This window comes from Giraffa tippelskirchi, chromosome 7 (genome assembly GCF_054371585.1).
Source record: "Giraffa tippelskirchi isolate mGirTip1 chromosome 7, T2T-mGirTip1v1.2.pri, whole genome shotgun sequence".
Taxonomy (NCBI): domain Eukaryota; kingdom Metazoa; phylum Chordata; class Mammalia; order Artiodactyla; family Giraffidae; genus Giraffa; species Giraffa tippelskirchi.
Window position 1 is genome coordinate 38,011,388 of NC_137281.1, and position 17,086 is coordinate 38,028,473.

Sequence of the window (17,086 nt, forward strand, 5' to 3'; positions counted from 1 at the left end):
TCTGATTCTAAAAGTGGTTCCCTGACCCATGGAATTTTGCCTTATCCATTCCCTGCCCATGCTTCACTTAGAAATTCTCTGAGGAACTCTGCTGGTCATGGATGACAGTCACCTTGGTGTCTCATTGTCCCAGTCCCTACAGGAACTTGGCAGTCACAATAAAGGATGACTCAGGTGCCTGGTGACCACACCAAGCAAGTCTCTCTCATCAGTTTCCTTGTTCTTGGCTCAGTTCTGGGCATCTCTGTTGGAAACAGGAACTGGAACAGTGCTGGTTCTCAGGTCTGGGCATAGCTTTTGTGTCTCTCTTTGGCTCTTGATAACCTTTGCTTTGGTTCTATCTGTTTATCTTCCTCTGGAAGAGTTCTTTGATGTCCCACATGCCTGATAACAATACCAACAACAGTGATGAACACGGCTGCCGTGTCCTGGCCACCCAACCATGTGCCACGTACTCCCCTGGTCCTTTTCTGTACCCTGTGTCCAAGCTCAGGGCAACCTTTTAAAAACCAGATTGTATTATCTTCATTTTGCTGATGAGACAACTGGTGCTGATGAGACAACCGTGACTTTCCTAAGATTACTTATATATTCTGTGACCATTTGGGGTTTCAAGCTGGGTCTCACGCACTCTGTAGCAAGGATCCTTTCCAGCGTATATCCCTCCTCCAGATGTTGGACACGCAGAGCTGGGAACAAACACAACTTTCAGGCCTCTGAGTGCACTAGGTAACCTTGGATCCATGGTGACTAAGCTACTTCCTTTCATATTCTCCTTCAATACCAACGGTTACACGAAGCAGGAACTCTGTCTGCTGATGGTGAGGCTCTGACACCTGTCTGACATTTGTTAATCTCCCCTTTTAATAAAGAGACAGCGGCCTCCAGCACTGAGCTTTGGGCAAGCAATTATGTCCAACTAGAATTTAATAGTACTGTTGTTTTTATACTTGTATTTGTTTTGTATGGCAACTTTCTTTTAATTCCAAGTGATATTAACTTCCCATTTGTAGTAGTGATGAAAAGTTTTCTTCCAAGATATATCAATCTAGGTTTTAACAAGTGAACCCATTTGAAGAAAAACGTGAAACAAATAATGGTATGGATCATAGAAGGATAGAGAAATTATGGAAAATTGATACTCAAACGACTGAAATATTGGAAGCTGCGCTCTCCTCAACATTTCACTTCTTTGTGACCCACAGGAGGCCAAGCCCCCGTGAGTCACAAAGGGACATGAGGACACATTGGTGCTTATACTTCTGATGCACGGGCACTGTTTAGTGATATTGTAGTTCTTTGACAGAAGTGAGTTGTGTAGCGTATTTGATGAACATATTCCCAAGTCTCCATCTTTTGTGGAAGGGAGAGGAGGTGGGTGCACCAGTAGAACTATCAGAGAAGGTGGAGTGTGAGAAAGACTGGACATGGGGCACGGACACAGTGTGGTAGAGTCTCCAGGCATGTGGGGTCACTTTGGGAAGTAGGAATCAGGAAGGCTTCCTTGTGGCTCAGCTGGTAAAGAATCCACCCGCCAAGCGGGAGACCTGGATTCAATCCCTGGGTTGGGAAGATCCCCTGGAGAAGGGAAAGGCTACCCACTCCAGTATTCTGGCCTGGAGAATTCCATGGACAATCCATGGAGTCGCAAAGAGTCAGACACAACTGAGTGACTTTCACTTGAGGAAGAGGCATTTGAGTTAGGAATAAGTAGCCATTGATTATATGGGTATGGTGCGGGGAGATGGGAGCAGAGACATAGAGTGGAGAAGTGCAATCTGAGTTTGGGAAACAGCTAGTATCCAGTTTGCTTCGAGCACTGGGAAATGAGACTAGAAGTAGAGACTGGAGCAAAATCATTTAGAACTTAAAAGATAGGCCACGGAGATGGGGCTTATTTTACAGTGGAGTTGGAATCCACTGAAGGCACCTCAGTAGGGACTGGAAATGAATAGGATCAGTTACTCACAGCACTTGGGTGCCCCAGGAACCTGTGTTTCCCCAACTTTGTCTTTTCTTTGTGTAGTAGGTGAACTACTTCTGAGATCTCATTTCCGTTGGGGAATCCTGTCCAAAATGCCCTTCATACTGCTTAATATTCTATCAATATAAATTCATCCCTCTAAGACCGACCAGGAGGTTGAAAACTGTAGAAGGGGCAACATTTTCAGTTCTTGAGTGCTGCATTGGGTAGAGAGTAGAGCTTCCAAGAGGGCAGTTACCCAGGATTGGAGAGTTTGGAGATTTGGGCTTCATAGTCATCTTTCCATCCACAAAAACGTGAGAGTTTCTCCTTTTCTCTGTTTCTACCCTGACTGCTTGTGTGGAGATTGCACAAGGTCCTCCACCAGAAATCACATTCCTGGGGAAAGCAAAACAAGTCAGCAGGGTCTGTACAGCCAGGCAGTGCAGAGATGGTCTCTTTTGAGGTCATCGGCCTGTTTCTCCCTTACTGGTAGAGGAGAAACTTTGAGGCCCAACTTTTTGGGTACCCAGGGGGCTGATTTTCCTTTCCCATGTTTTTTAATTTTTCATTGTGACCTCATCATTAGTGGAGCTTTGTGGGAGGGAGTCTTGCGGGGTTGGTTTAGGAGTATACATTCTTCTCGGAGAAGGCAATAGCAACCCTCTCCAGTGTTCTTGCCTGGAGAATCCCAGGGACGGGGGAGCCTGGTGGGCTGCCGTCCAACTCGCACAGAGTCGGACACGACCGAAGCGACTTGGTGGCAGCAGCAGCAGCGGCATATGTCCTTCTAGTGTGCTTGTTTATATCTGCCAGCTGACCCTGAAGAGATTTCCAAGCCAAAACCACTGAACTTGTAGATTCCAAGGAACCCCAAACCAGAGTTAAGAAATGACTTGCCATTGTGAATTCTACTGGGAGATGGGGCTTCCCAGGTGGTTCAGTGGGAAAGAATCAGCCTGCAATGCAGGAGACACGGGTTCCACCCATGGGTTGGGAAGATCCCCTGAAGAAGGAAATGGCAACCCACTCCAGCATTCTTGCCTGGGATGTCCCATGGACAGAGGAGCCTGTTGGGCTACAACTGATGAGGTCACAGAGTCAAACACAACTTAGTGACTGAGCACACACGCACTCATGGAGATACTGAATGTCTTTTCCTACTCAGGGCCAAGTTTAGACGATCTAACTGCTTTATCTCTTTTTGCTGAAAAGATGACCTAGTCCATCCTGTAACTGAGGATGCAGTTGAGTGTCCTGGCTTGATGTCTACATAAAGCCTTGACTCCCATCCCTATATGGTGTAAAAGACCAAGCCCCTATTTTGCCTAGACGGGTGACCATGAACCCTACCTGGGGGCAGCTACGGTATCATTTCACATATAACCCTCAAGACTTCTAGTCCATTTTCATTTCAAGCCTTTGGGAATTCCCCTGATATTTTTTTCTTTTTGCAAGTTCAGTATTGCTGCACTTAAAAGGATGTTCATTATATGTCACCCAGTAGTTCTAGAGGCTTTGTAATCAGAGACTCTTCAGGTTATCTAGTCCAAAATATTCCTAGAGATAGAGATCTGCCAAGGAAATTGAAAGCCCCCTCTTCATCGCTGTACCTACCCTGCATGGGCCATGGCTGAGGTTTTGCAGAATATAAACATTTTAAGGAGATTTTGCAAGAATGAGGAAGAGAGATGAGCAAATCTGATCATCTTTTTTAGGTGAAGACATAACTGAGAGATCTTGCAGGCACCTGCACTCTCTGAAGGAACAATGGCATCCTTGGCAGGACATCTCATGATGTGATGTGATGTGATGTGATGGTTTCTTTTTCTTAAATCGTGGAAGGATAACACAATAGAGAGGAGGATATTTCATTTTAATCTTTTACATCTGTTCACCAGATATAAAAGGATAAAATAAGATAAAGCAATGCTCTCTTGAGAAGTCCATATTTTCAAAGGCTTTTGGCATTAATGTGCTTATTAATTGTCATAGATAGTCACTGTCATCAGAAGAATATTGTATAATATATAGTGGCGTTTATAGGACTAAGAGAGAATTTCAAGTTTCTCTGTTAACCTGAGCCACTTAAAATGAAAAACAAAGACCATTAAATCCTATTCACTTGAAGGGGATCCTAAATATAGTTTATTGGGGCTCTTAATTCACCCTGAAAACTGCTGTAATTATTAAAAGTGTCCAAGCTGTTAACTCGAAAACAACATATGCCACATTTACATAATGATTTGCATATAATTTCCATGTAATTCATTTAATGTCAAAATGTACAATTACGCTTCCAGCCCCTCTGCCTTTTGCCCCCATGCCCCTTCCTGGCCCCACTGTGTTAAACCAGAATCTCTTCCTTGTTGGAAGCTATTTATGAATGGGTTTAGAAGAGATGGCTGGAGGGAGGTCGTGTGTTGTTTTGGTCCAAAAAGATCTTGGCCAAAAGTGTTTCTTCTTCCAGACTGGATTGGTTGTACTCTCTATTGTGAGTACATCATGGGGACCAGTTACTCAGTTCTGCTTGAGACATGAGCTCATTTTGCAGAAGAAGGAACTGAGGTTCAGAGAGGCTCTCCCTGCTGTGCTGTGGTGTTCACTTGCTTTCTCTGTCCCAGCAATCCGAATTCCCCCATCAGCCATACAAGAGGCTTTCTCTTGTATCTTTTACAACAGACAAATATAATTCGGTAAAAAAATCATTTGCCATAGCTCATGGATTATTTGCTCTTGGGTTTGCCATCAAGGACAGGAAAGAATTCTTCCATCAGATTCCAGAAACATATTTATCAAATGTGAGTGAACTCTCTTTCTGTCTAAACTAACTGCAGCCCCACAAGCATGTCATGCTTTTTCTGGCTCCTACCTGTTTTCAGTATGGGCCCCTCTACCTGCATCTCTGTTTGCACCCAACATCTGGTCTCCCATTTACACATCACCAGGATGCCTTCTTCCATGCCCTGTGACTAGGTTTGATGCCCTTAAAGTGAACTCCTAAATCACTTTGTTTGACTTGAGCTCCCTGAAAGCAACCCTTGAGACAGACTTGAGTGTAGGGACTTCCCTGGTGGTCCAGTGACTAATGCACTCCACACTCGCAGTGCAGGCAGCCTGAGTTCAATCCCTCGTCAGGGAACTAGATTCCGCATACTGCAGCTAAGAGTTTGCATGCCGCAACAAAGATCCATCATCCTGCGTGCCGCAACTAAGACCCAGTGCAGCCAAATAAATAAATAAACATTTTAAAAAGAGACTTGGGTAGACTGCATTTGGGAAGTGACCCCTGGGTGCAGGGATGAGGGAGCTGGGAGAGTGAAACCAGGAAGGAGACAGTTAGGGGGCATCACTGAGGATACTGCTATCAGCAATGGGAGCTCCATTCCTCTGGGTCCTCCTGGGAAGTATCTGGAATGATTCCAGTATAATTGCCTGGAGGATGGGAACTGGGGCATTTATCCATTTGCTTAGTTGCCGTTGGCTGAGGGTTGCCCCAAGAGTTGCTAGTTTCCCTGCCCTTCCCAGCTGTGCAACTGCACAGGCTGACCAAGCTCTCCAGGGCTTCTGCCATGTCTGGGTCATCCAGAAAATGAAGCTGTGTGTTGCTCAGGCTGATAGCAACATGCCAGGCTCAGCCTTGGCTGAGATCAGAAGTAAGGCAAGCAAGTGTGTCCCCAGATGTGTCTAGTACTGCATTCATCACTCTGTTTTGCATTTGTGTCCTCCACTAGAGCATAAACATCCTAAGGACAGGGGTTGTGTGACCACTGGGTCCCCAGCTAGACACTGTGTTTGATAATAATCTGTCACACAAATACATTGGGTACCAAATTCAGTTCAGCTTCAGCAAAGCTAGTTATCACTAAGCTTAGCAAAGTCAGAAGAGCTGGTTTCTTTAATTAGTCTTTTTTCCTCCCCAATTTTGTCCATCCTAAAAAGTTGGAAGAAAGTAAATGAATCAAGGGGAGTATTTCACATATACGTTATGAAATTGCCAGAAGCAAAAAGAAAATCAGGTCCATCACGATTCTTCACTTGAAGATATCAGCAAATTCTGAGGCAAAATCATAGCTGATATTTGGTTTCGTTCAAAGGAATAACATCAAATAAACTAAAGTTAAATGGATGACAGCCAAAGCCATGGTTTGAGACACTTAGGGCCTTTTCTCCTGGAAGTAGCTCCATCTTTTCTTTTCATCACTTCGCTTTGTCATTTCCACTCACCTCTTTGCTATGCTCTCTCAGTTGATTTCCATTCTTCTCCTTTATTTCTTATCCCTCATGTTCTTCCTCAGGTCTAGGACTCCAGCTGCCACATGGTGCTGAGCATGGTGACAGAAACACAGTGGGCAATGAGGCCCCTTTCATTTTTGACTGCACATTTATCAAGACAGAAAGCTGGGTGTCCAGCTGTGCTTAGTCACTCAGTCATGTCTGACTCTTTGCAACCACGTGGACTGTGGCCCGCTAGGCTCCTCTGCCCATGGGGATTCTCCAGGCAAGAATACTGGAGTGGGTTGCCCTGTCCTCCTCCAGGGGATCTTCCCAACCCAGGGATTGAACCCAGGTCTTCCGCATGGCAGGTATATTCTTTACCAACTGAGCCACCAGGGAAGCCCAAGAATACTGGAGTGGGTAGCCTGTCCCTTCTCCAGTGGATCTTCCCAACCTAGGGATTGAATCGGTGTCTCCTGCATTGCAGGTGGATTCTTTACCAGCTGAGCTACCAGGGTGCCTGAGGTTCCTCCTCAAATAAACACGATGATCTGACAGCCAGGGAGCTGAGAGGAGGCTGTGCGAGAAGCATCCTTATCTAGTAGGAATCTGTCAGACAACGTCGAGTCAACAGAGATGGACAACAACTCGCAGTTACCAGTGGGGAGAGGGAAGGGGAAGGGACATGACAGGAGTAGGGCACTAAGAGGTACAAACTATTAGGTATAAAATAAATAATCTATAAGGATATATTGTACAAATAAATAAAAATAATAATGTTAGATATATTGATGCATTTTTAAGTAAAATACCTAGAAAAACTGGGAAAAAAAGAAAATGTCAAGAGGTCGATGGGCCCTCAGAAGTGGTATGGCAACCCCCATGGCCGCCCCCATGTCTCCAGGGACCTCTGGGCCCTGAAAACATTGCCCTCCAGCGATCCCTAGGAACTGCCCACACACCAAGGGGGTAGGCAGCTGCCAGACTGGACAGGAGGGGATCTGAGAGAGGAGGGGACATCTGGTCAGGAGGCCGAGTGGCAGCCTCTCTTCCTGCCTCCTTCCTCCTTCTGTAACTTTCAGATGTTCCCAGGGAGTCCCTGTGCCTGGTGCATCCCTTTCTGGAAGCTCCACCTACATCTTCTTGTGATTGACACTGAACTCTGTGTGTGTGTTTGAGAGAGAGACAGACAGAGACAGGGACAGACAGACAAAAGAGATAGAAATAGAAATATTATATTAGTTGTTTATAATAATGATGAGGCTTCCCTGGTGGCTCAGACGATCAAGAATTTGCCTACAATGAGGGAGAGCCAGGTTCAATCCTTGGGTTTGGACGATGCCCTAGAGAAGAAAATGGCAACCCACTCCAGGACTCTTGCCTGGAGAGTCCCATGAACAGAAGCCTGTCCATGAGGGTCGCAAAGAGTCAGACACCACAGAGCAGTCAGCTAACACTATAATAAAGGTGATAGCTGAATTTATCACGATGTTTACCAAGTTCAGGCACCATGCTGAGCTCTTCCCAGGTATCCTGTCATGAGTTCTGTGAATATTCCCACTGCACAGATGGATGACTGAGTCTCAGAAAGGTAAATGACTTACCCAGGGTCACCCTGAGTAAGTGGAGTATGCGGGCCTCACACACAGGCGTGTCAAACTGCAGAAATCGAGTTGGTCATCATCACAGTAGGAGATTAGAGACCCACAGGATGTGTTCTGGGCAGTGCATAAGTGTGAGTGTACGTGTGTGTCCTCTTGTGTGCACATGTATAGAGAAAGTGGTGGTTGAGAGTACGGAACAGATCCAGATGGCATGGATTTGCAGTCCAGCCATTCTATCTCGTGAGTGTTATCTCAGGCAGGTCACTTACGCCTCTCTGCGCCTCAGTTGCATCCTCTGTACCTTAGGCACAATAGTACCTCACTTACTGGCTTGTGAGTGCTTTGAGAGGTGATGTGTGTGAGTTCTTATGTAAATGCGGGATATTTGTGTTACCAGTGGTAGTCATTACATATCAGTGTTCAAGTGCATGAAGTGTTAGTCACTTAGTCATATCTGACTCTTTGTGACCCCATGGACTGTAGCCCTCCAGGCTCCTCTGTTCATGGGATTCTCCAGGCAAGAATACTGGAGTGGATAGCCATTCCCTTCTCCAGGGGGTCTTCCCAACCCAGGGATTGAACTCGCATCTCCCACATTGGCAGGCAGATTCTTTACCATCGAGCCACCTGGGAAGCCAGTGGTGAGTGACACCAAATGTTTATTGATAAGAATAATAGTAAGAATGTTTACTGGGTGCCCACTTTGACATAGTGCTTGGAATACATTCCCTGATCTAGACCTCCCAGCTCTACCATGAGGTCAGTATCATTAGTTCCATTTATACAGGAGCAGTCAAGTCTCAGGAATATTAAACGGTAGTCCAGAGACAAATATCTAAGAGAGGTCAGAATCAAGATGCAAACCTTGATCCCTGTGCTCTCCTGTCTTACATACTTTTTGTGGGCTCATTTGTTCATCTGAACAAATACCTTTCATTCAGACTTAGATTTTTTTTTTTTCCACATTAGGAACTGTGCCCATCTGCCTGCCTGAGAAAAGTTTGCACAGAGCTGCTTTTAAATGGCGACCCCTTGCAGCTTTTTAATTGCCACTATCTCTTTGAACATTTGGAATTTGTAATGAAATCACTTTCCACCCCGATTCATCCCAAATTCAATATTCTGTTTCCTTTCAGCTTTTTGTGGTGTGTTTCCCGAGCAATGAAAAGATTGGTAACTTTATAAAACATCTAAAAGCGCGGTGGAAGTTTCCTGGGGCTTCAAGTGTTGTGTTATGTTATCTTTGGAATAACTTTGAAGTCCCACCGGTGTAATAGAAGCCGTTATTATGTCATGGAGCTGATTAGCATGCCTGTGGGAAACATTAATTCATGCTGACATCATAGCTGGGTTTGCAATCAATCAGTGTGTTTTGCTTCTCTTCGCTCCCCGCCTACCCCACAAGCCACCCCCCAGTGCTCTTCATGTAAAGGTGATGGGCTGACTTTCTGAGGATAATGGGGGCATGTAAGGATGCCCCCAGATGAGGCCGAGCTGAACCACAGAAGCCACCACCACCTCCTGACGGCCCGGGGAGGAAATGGCGAAACAAAGCTTTTGGCAGAAGCAGGGAGAAGGCTGCCGGCCTTTTGATTTGCCTTGAAAGGTTTTGATTTAGTTGGCATTCAGACTCTTGATATATAAAACTTTTTAACTCAGTAGTCAGCATGGCTGCCTGAATCCATTTGGTTCCGGTCAGTTATGATTAAGCTGATTGCTGGTGGCTCTGGTGTGGCAGGCGGTGGGGGGCAGAGCTGGCCTTCACTGGATAAGACCAGCACATTCCAAACTCTCTCTTCCTCCAACACAAGAGACCATCTCATTGACAAAGGAAGCTGTAAAGAAGAGACATGTGGATTCCTATTATCTCCAATTGTTAATATTTAACATGCATTAAAGAGCTATCTTTCTGTTCGCCACACGCAATTAATTTAATCACCAATGCACTGTTAAGTATCTATCAGAAATGTGACTTTTTCCACGATGTATTAATCTGGTAATGATGTCTTTCCTTTTTTACCTTTAGATTTAGTATTATTATTTTACAATACGTGGCGTATCCTCTGAGGAACCGGGGAGAAACTATAGTAAGTGTCGGGAAGAGCCTAATGATGGCTGATGTGGGGTGGGGAAAGTTCAGGGTGTTTCTAGTTTTGACACAACTTGGGGCTCCCTTCCTCCCTCTAGGACATGTGTGGCCTACTTGGCTCCCTCTCTCCTCTGACCTCTCCACTTACAACCTGTGTAGCTTGGAAAGCTGGGATGATCATATCCCTGAGTCAGGTTTTGGCCTGGAAGATGAAAACCCTACTGTCCATGGTGAATCAAGGAAGGAGGAAATTGGGGAAGGGAGGTGTTATTTAGATGTATATGTAAATAGCTGGGGCTATTCATAGCTGGGGCCCATTTTGCCACAGTTATAAGTGCCCCCCTGCTACAAGCTCCCTGTGATCCCCTTTTGAAAAGTTCTTTACATTCACAACTGCCCACTCAGAATCTATTTTCTCCCATTAGATTCAGGCTGTCTGAAGGCAAGAATGTGTCTGCCTTGTTCACCAAAGTGAGAACCTACCACATGTTAGATACTGTTCTAGACCTCAGAATTATGGAGATGAGTAAGGTATGGTTCCTGCCCTCCAGATGTCTTATCTTATTAACAAAACATTCATTTTGTTGTTGTTCAGCTGCTAAGTCGTGTCCAACTCTGTGACCCCATGGACTGCAGCCTGCCAGAATTCTCTGTACTTCACTGTCTCTTGGAGTTTGCTCAAATTCATGTCCAATCTTTATCAGCATCAGGGTCTTTTCCAGTGAGTTGGCTCTTCACATCAGGTGGCCAAAGTATTGGAGTTTCAGCTTCAGCATCAGTCCTTCCAATGACTATTCAGTCCTTTGGGATTGACTGGTTGGATCTCCTTGCAGTCCAAGGGACTCTCAAGAGTCTTCTCCAACACCACAGTTCAAAAGCATCAATTCTTCAATGTTCAGCCTTCTTTATGGTCCAACTCTCACATCCGTACATGACTGCGGGAAAAACTATAGCTTTGATTAGATGGACCTTGTTGGCAAAGTAATGTCTCTGCTTTTTAATATCCTGTCTAGGTTGGTCATAACTTTTCTTCCAAGGAGCAAGCCTCTTTTAATTTCATGGCTAAAGTCACCATCTGCAGTGATTTTGGAGCCCAAAAAATTAGTCTGTCACTGTTTCCATTGTTTCCCCATCTATTTGCCGTGAAGTGATGGGACCAGATGCCATGATCTTAGTTTTCTGAATGTTGAGTTTTAAGCCAACTTTTTCATGCTCCTCTTTCACTTTCATCAAGAGGCTCTTTAGTTCTTCTTCAGATTGGCACTAATCCAAAAGGTAACTCAGGATTTCTCTGAGCAAATGAGGGGTCGTGAGCACTTCAGTTGGAAAAATACATAGAAAATCATGGAGATGTCAGGGGGCGTGTTTTTGGTCACTTGCAAGAAATCCAGAATGGCTCCATTACAGGGGTTACCCCGGGGAGAGGAAAGATAAGGAACAAATACAGAGTTCTGAAGCTTGAAAGGGCAAAATGACTTACCCACAGTCACACATAAAGCCAAGTCTACTCTAAACCCAGTGCTCTTTTGGCTGAATTATAGTTCACACATGCTGCCCATGGTGAGAAAACACAGCCCTGGTATCAGGAGTCCCCCTAAGTGGTCCTGTTTGGCTGCAGCGGACTTTCAGTTAATGTATAACTTTTTTTTAACTTATTTTTTTTTATTGAAAGATAACTGCTTTACAGAATTTTGTTGTTTTCTGTCAAACCTCAACATGAATCAGCCATAGATATACATATATCCCCTCCCCTTGAAACTCCCTCTAAAGCCCCAAATTCTAAGTGTCCAACCTATGAGAGAGAGGGTTAAACAAAATTCGTAAATTATCATGTTGAGGAATGGGACTTTTGCCAAAAAAGAAATGCATGATATAGTTAGAAACTGATATAGAAATACCCCTTCCCAGTTGAGCTGCCAGTCCACAATGATCTACTGGCCTTATTTTATTATTTTTTTCCTTCAGTTTATGCCAGGTGTTCCTTTATTTTATTTTTTATATCCTATTCTATTTTCTGTATCCCAGTTTTTTAAAAAAATTTTTCCCTTTTGCATCCTCGCTCTGACTTCCCATACATACATTCTTGCTGTTGAGTTTCACTGAGGCTCTTTAATCCATGCCTCTGCGCATTGATATGTGCGTCTTCTGGAACTCATTCTGTATAGTTCTGTGTGCTAACATTAGGTGGTGTTGGACTCCAAATCTCATTTTGCAAGCCCTAGGTACCACTCTTTAATCAAACATATTTATTTAATTTCTGTATCTAAATGTATGAATAGTCACACTAAGTGGAATATGAAGAGACCTATCCTCCCATCCATTCAGGTCAATTTCTGCTTCCAAAGAAGTTTGTGCCAAAGTTATGAAAAAATTCATATTTTCAGAGGTTTTTGTACTTAAGAATTGCAGATAAAGTACTGTGGACCATTTTGCTCCTCCATTCTGCCTCTGATGGACCCCTCTGCATTTCCAGTTCTGCCAGTTCAATCACTGCCTGGCATATACCCTGAGAAAACCATAATTCAAAAAGACACATGTACCCAATGTTCATTAACAGTAGCCGGGACATGGAGGCAACCTAAATGTCCATCAATGCTATTGCTGCTGCTAAGTCACTTCAGTCGTGTCTGACTCTGTGCGACCCCATAGACGGCAGCCCATCAGGCTCCACCGTCCCTGGGATTCTCCAGGCAAGAATACTGGAGTGGATTGCCATTTCCTTCTCCAGTGCATGAAAGGGAAAAGTGAAAGTGAAGTCGCTCAGTCGTGTCCGACTCTTAGCGACCCCATGGACTGTAGCCTACCAGGCTCCTCCGTCCATGGGATTTTCTAGGCAAGAGTACTGGAGTAGGGTGCCATTGCCTTCTCTGAATGTCCACCAATAGATGAATGGATAAAGAAGATGTGGTAAATATATACAATGGAATATTACTCAGGTGTAAAAAATAATGAAATTGAGTCATTTGTGGTAATGTGGATGGTCCTAGAGTCTGTCATACAGAGTGAAGTAAGTCAGAAAGAGAAAAACAAATATTGTATATTAATGCATACATGTGGAATCCAGAAAACTAGTACAGATGAACCTATTTGCAGGGCAGGAATAGAGAGGCAGATGTAGAGAATGGACATGTGGACACTGGGTGGGAAGGGAAGAGTGTGATGGATTGGGAGAGTAACACAGACATATATAAACCACCATGTGTGCAATAGAGAGCTAGTGGGAAGCATTTGTATAACATAGGGAGCTCAGCTCAGTGCTCTGTGATGACAGAGAGGGGTAGAATGAGGGGTGGGGTGGGAGGGAGGCTCAAGAGAAAGAGGATATATGTATACATATAGCGGATTCACTTCATTTACAGCAGAAACTAACAGAATATTGTAAAGTGATTATACTCCAATTTTAACAAAAAGCAGCCCTTATCCATGTCTTCCTGTGAACCTTTGGGAGGATGTCTCTGGGGTACTCACCCAGAAGAGGGTGTCCTAGGATCTTAGGAGCTGTGCATTTTTACTCCCACTAATTACAGCCAGATTCCTCTGCAAAATACCTGTAGCAGGAAACCCCCCACCAGCAGGACGTGAGGGTGAGTTCCTATTTCCTAACACCCTCACCATCACTTAATATTATTACCTGATTGTCTAATTCTTTTTTAATTGGAGGATAACTGCTTTACCATGTCGTGTTGGTTTCTGCCATACAACAACTCAAATCAGTCATAATCATACATGTATCTCCTCCCTCTGGAGCCTCCCTCTCCTCTCCCATCCCACTCCTCTAGGTTGTCACAGAACACCAGGCTGGGTTCCCTGTTTTATATAGCAACTAGCTATCTGTTTTACACATGATAGTGTATATATGTCCTACTGTCTAATTTTTTTCCAATTTGATAGGTAAAAAATGCCATCGCAAACTTGTTCCAATTTGCCTTTCTCTATCAGTGAACAAGAGCTTTGTATATATGTTAGCAGTTCTTATTTCCCCTTTTGGGAAATGCCTGTTCATATCTTTTTAGTTTCCTGTCTTTTTCCCTTCACTATGTCATTTGTTGTTTTGGATTTTGACTACATAATCATTATCTACTCCAAGGTCACAAATACATTTATCTTATTTACTTACTATATTTCTTAAGTTTTACTCCTCATATCTCAGTTTTTAATTCATCCAGTTCATCTCTTGCTTATGTTCTTTAAATGCTATGAGGTTATGATTCAATTTTTTCCCTATTCTATGAGTCAGTTTCTCTGTTTACCAAATAATCTGTACTTTCTCTATCCATTGGTGATACCGCCTCTCTTAGATACAAATGAAATATAAAATCCTGCAAGGATATTGATTGAAATTACAGTTGAATGTTGAACAACACAGAGATTAGGGGTACCAACCCTCCCCATAGTCAAAAATTCACATATAACATTACAATTGGCCCTCCAATATATATATCATGGTTCTGCCTCCATGGATTCAGCCAACCATGGATCATATGGTACTGTAGTATGTATTTAATGAAAAAAAAATCTGTATGTAAGTGAACCTACACAGTTCAAACACATACTTTTCAAGGGTCAGCTGTATCTATATGGGGAGACTCAACATCTTTTATAGCTCATTTAGTCCTCACAAGAATACAGTGAGTTAGAGCTTATGTCCCCGATTTACGAAAAAGGAAAGAGAAGCTCCAGGAAGCTAAATAAGCCAGCTATTAAGTACTAGACCAAGGATTCAAACCTAGATCTGTCTTGACTTTCTGAGGGTTTTTATTATTATTATTGCACCCTTCTGTCCTTGTGAATGTATATCCTTGCTTATTTATTTATGACCAACTAACCCCTCATAACCTGCTTTCCTTTAGCTATAAAAATAACCCAACCCGAGGCTATCAAGCCTATAAATGTTTTTTCTTTCTACCTTAATCCCAGGGGAATCTGTTGGCTGGCTGTCACAGGAACCAAGAGCAATAGCTCTGAGATTCTGTCTGACCTCAAGTAGGATCAGGGTGTTGGAGAAGTGACCTGTTTTACAAGTAAAACAAAAATGAATAGACTGTGTAAGTAATTTCCATTTTCCATTTTTATATCTCAGATGAATGAAAGAATATCTGATGATTGAATATAAGGAAATTTGAAGTTTGTAAAGAATCTCTTTTGACCAAATTAGGTCAAAAAAAATCATAAAAGGTTTATGACATATAGATAAGTATGAAGTAATAAGAACAATAGTAAATCACATAGTCATAGTTCTTGATAGTTTTCAGTGCATACTAATGCTGTTCATTTGTTTTGGTTCTTTCAATGATCTTTTAAAGCAGGTAAACTGAGCTTGCATGTTACAGACAAAGAAATTGAGGCATGGAGCTTTACCCCAGCTCAGGTGATTGCATGAATTCCCCCTACTCGTCACCTCTAACTGTATTCATTCTGCTAACAGGATGTCAGCAGACGTGCCTGAAGCAGAGGCTTGAGAGTGCCTGCATGCTTCTGATTGATCTCTCGCTCTTCAGACGTTACCATAAAGACAGTCCAGGCTGGCCAGCTGTTCCAGAGAGGAAGGTAGGAGGCATCTGGAGCGAAGTTCCCCAGATACGATGCCCTGGCCAAGCTCAGCCTAGAGCAGGGCCTCCTTTGACCTGCAGACTCATGTGTGCTCATGCTCAGTCGTTCAGTCACGTCTGACTCTTTGCAGCCCCGTGAACTGCAGCCCGCCAGGCTCCTCTGTCCATGGGATTTCCCAGGCGAGAATACTGGAGTAGGTGGCCATTTACTCCTCCACAGGATCTTACCAACCCAGGGATCAAACCCCCATCTCCTGCTTTGGCAGGTGGATTCTTTACCAGTGACACACTCGAAAGACAAATTCATGAGCTTTCATTAAATACAGTTGTTGACTTAAGCCATTGAGTTTGGATGATAGTTTGTTACATAGCAATAGCTAGCTGATACAACAAGATAAACCAGTTAGTAATCGTAAAGCTGGACTTGGAATCTAGATCTTCGAACATATAGTTCTACACACTTTCGACTCTGCTAAGTTGCTTTTCATGCAGATAGACATTTATTTAGATTTAAAAAAAAACAAACCTCAAGATGGAGCCTTTTCTGCTCCGTGTCTCAGGGACCATGTCTTCTCTGATTCCTCAGAGCCTAGTCCCATATTTTGCACATTGTAGGTAATATGTTCATTAAATAAAGAAGCTATAAAAATATGAGCTTAATTTTACAAATAAAATTTTTAATTAAAACAAAGTTAAACTGGAAGATATAGTGATCATAGAGAATCAGCTTCTAAAAAAACTGGTCCCAGCAACTGCACAAAGAGAACACAGTCATCATTTTCTTTTTCAGACATCTGTCCATATACAGCATATTTCCTCTCTGAAGAAAGATCAAACCCCATAAAATGCATCATTTATATGCCACTCCCCATTATGAAACAGCATGGAGACCATTAATGAGAAGCAAAGGCTAAAAGAAGAGCCCACGAGTCGGGTTCAGGCAGACTGTGGTGAAAAGGCACCGTCCTTTGGGAATTACACACAGGAAAAAAAGAAGAAACATCGTTCCTGATTCCCTGCCCACTGCACCCCCCCTTCCCATCCTCACCTCCATCCCCACTTCCCCCGTTGCTTCAACAGCTTGAGGTAGAGAATTTGTAAAACCCACACGGAGAGCTTTTTCCTCTGATTTTTTAATCTCAGAAGTCCGACAGTGGCGATGAAGGTAGCTGTGACATTTGCAATTTTCCATGCACCAGCCCATTCCATTTTCTTTCCTGGTGCTGCTTCCATGGTACAGTAAACCTCCAGCTCTGACAATAATTATAGCCGGAATAAAATGAAGGGAGTAATAGGAACAAAGCGTCGCTGTAATTGCCTTTTCATTATTTGCTAACAGTTAGTTATTCAGTCACAGGGAAAAATTACACAGTAATTGGTTGACAATGGGGAAGCAATCGCTGAATCCCACAACTATGATATTTTTGCTTGTTGGGCTTTAGACCTTTTATTCATATTTTGATTAAACAGCTGGAGCATTAAACTGACATGCGAATGTATCCTTGGTCAAATTCCGATGCGATTGTTTCTACCCCATTCAAAATGTTGAATTTAAACTAGCACCTACAGTAGAGCTGTAAATAGTCTATTGACTTTCAAATAAATCCCTCCTCTTTACTCCAGTTCATAAAGAAGGCACAGTGAGTGTAATAGCACAATTTTT

General features: G+C 43.3%; 1 long non-coding RNA gene across 1 annotated transcript; it reads left to right on the forward strand.

Moving 5' to 3' along the window:
• The first annotated feature begins 1,282 nt into the window (after positions 1–1,282).
• On the forward strand, positions 1,283–16,725 carry LOC145515862 (uncharacterized). The gene is made up of 5 exons (XR_014061075.1): positions 1,283–1,374; positions 9,812–9,872; positions 14,792–14,919; positions 15,300–15,421; positions 16,214–16,725. It is a non-coding gene; the product is annotated as an uncharacterized LOC145515862 (long non-coding RNA).
• Positions 16,726–17,086: the final 361 nt, after the last annotated feature.